This window comes from Meriones unguiculatus, chromosome 19 (genome assembly GCF_030254825.1).
Source record: "Meriones unguiculatus strain TT.TT164.6M chromosome 19, Bangor_MerUng_6.1, whole genome shotgun sequence".
Lineage (NCBI taxonomy): Eukaryota > Metazoa > Chordata > Mammalia > Rodentia > Muridae > Meriones > Meriones unguiculatus.
This window is the reverse complement of record NC_083366.1, coordinates 35934678-35937415: the sequence shown is the minus strand read 5'-3', so window position 1 is coordinate 35937415 and position 2738 is coordinate 35934678.

The window sequence follows — 2738 nt, the reverse complement described above, 5'->3', positions numbered from 1 at the left end:
ATGGCACCTTCAGCAATATGATCTTGCCAACTAATTCTGGCAGGCCACTATCAGCAATGACAATAGCTAATCTAACCAACAGACACAGGAGGGTAGTTCACAGATGGCACTGAGACAGTATATTTAATAACCTACGCCTTCTGGAAGCAGTTTAATCAGCCCAAAGATGGTGCTTATGCCTGAGTTCTTATTTCATTTTTTGATTATCTTATTGAGTATAAATTTTCATACATGTGGTTTGTTTTTCTCATCTTTTCCATTTCCGTGCTCCCTCCATTAAACCTGTGTGTCCAACACCCCCCCCCCCCCCGGTATTACCTTCTCTATGTTAATGTCACGCATACCCTTCTATCCATCACTCCTTGGCTTTACACCTACTTACTCCCCAAAAGTGCAACATAAAAGTTAGAAGCTAAAATGTACAGAGAGAGAGAGAGAGAGAGAGAGAGAGAGAGAGAGAGCATGTTATTGTCTCTGTGAGCCTGAGTTACCTCACTTAATATAATAGTTACAGTTCCTGCAAATTTCAGCTTTCTTTATGGCTGAATAAAGTTCCATTGCTTATCTTCTTTAGGTGTATAGACTTCATTATGTTTATCATATCTTGTAGGTCTATATAAGCGAGTATATACCATGTTTGTCTTTCTCTTTCTGGGATACTTCACTCAGAATGATCTTTTCTAGATCCCACCATTTGCCTGCAAATTTCATGATTTCCTCCTTTTTGATTGCTGAGTAGTATTCCATTGTGTAAAAATACCACAATTTCTGTATCCATTCCTCCTTTACTTGGACGAAGCTTGTGGTAGCTCAATAACCAATTGGTTTCCCATAGTAAGGGGAACAGAGACTATCTCTGACAGGAACTCAATGGTAGGCTCTTTGACCTCCCCACCCCTCAAGGGAGGAGCAGTTCTGCTAGGCCACAGAGCAGGACTTTGCAGCCAGCCCTGAAGATACCTGATAAAACAGGGCCAGACGAAAGGAGAGGAGGTCCTCCCCAATCAGTGGACTTGGAAAGGGGCAGGGAGAAGCTGAGGGAGGGAGGGTGGAATTTGGAGGGAATAAGGGAGTGGGATACAGCTGGGATACAGAGTTAATAAAATGTAACTAATAATAATAAACAATTAAAAACCAACCAAACAAACAAAATTTCAATTGCTTGTATGTATCATATTTTCATCATCTGCACTGACTGATGGACATTTAGTTCCATTTTCTTACTTTATGAATGAAACATCAAAGACAGGATTGCACAACTTTCTCTGGTAGGATATGAAGTATTTTGAGTATATTCCCTGGTATGGGAAAGCTGTATTACACAGCAGTTCCATCTCCACTGTTTTGAGGAAACTCCATACTTATTTCTATGATAATTGCACCTGTTCACATTTTCACAATGCAAATAAGGGCTCCGCTTTCCCCACATCCTCGCCAAAATTTGTCGTCATTGATTTTCTTGATGGTAGCTATTCTGGATGGGATGAGATGAAATCTCAAAGTAATTTTAATTTATATTTCCCTACTGGCTGAGGATGTTGATCATGTTTTAAAATATTTACTTTACTAGCCATGGCTCTTTTAAATCATCACTCATGGGATTTTCTGTCCTTGCCATAGGCTTTCAGAACTTCCTGAAGATCAATGTTCAGCAGTAGCAGCAGCTTTTTCAGAAAGCCAACTCTTAAGTTATTCCAGACCTCTTGGGTCAAAAGCACACGGTCATACCCCTAGATAAGAGATTGAAGGGGTATGCAGCTACTGAGAGAAAGAAAACCAGTTTTCTTCAAGGATGAGCTATATAATAATTGTCTAGTCTCAAGTGGTCATCACTGGAGACATGTACATATGAGCAAAGCTAAATGTACTCAGTAGGTTATGTATAAGTGTACATACACACACACACACACACACACACACATATTTAGTTGGAGCTGGCTAACAGTTCAGAGGTTTAGACCATCATGCCAGGAAGTATGGCTACGTGCAGGCAGACATGGTGCTGAGAGTTCCACAGCTGATCACAGGCAGCAGGAAAAGTGACATTGGACCTGGATTGATTATTTGAAACCTCAGATCCCAGCTCCAGGGACACACTTTCTCCAACAAGATACCTACTCCTACACAGATGCCCCTCCTAATGGCATCACACCCTATGTGAGCCTATGGGGCCATTTTCATTCAAACCACCACAGTCGTTGAGGGGAGCCAAGGCAGAAGCTTGAGACATAAAGCACAGAGGGACACTGCTTACTGCCTTGTTCTCCCTCTTAACTTGTGCTCCAAGCTGAGTATATACTTCTTTTCCAAGCTTTGTGCAATCCTTTCATGTTACTCTGTCTCACAACAACATCCTTAGTAAATTCTGTGCTAAAGCCACACAAGGTTGATGGAGAGTTTGGAGCTCAAGAAGAGATCCTGATGGGCACAATGGGGGCATATCTACCTTTCCAGCACTCAAGAGATGGATGCAGGAGGAGGATTTCAAAGCCGGCTTGGGCTACATCATGATGTCACAGCTAACTGCATCAACAAATAAAAGTTAAACAAACAGGACAATAACACCTCTCCCCCGAAACATAAAGGTACCTGATGAGGGGAGCATGTAGGATTAGGAGGTAGGAGAGGAAAGAACCTTACTGATGACTCTCGTGCAGGAGAGGCAGGTCAGGCAAAGGTATGAGCCAGCCATGCTTGTGCAGCACAGAGGTCCGTGCTTCAGGAATGCATTTCTGCAA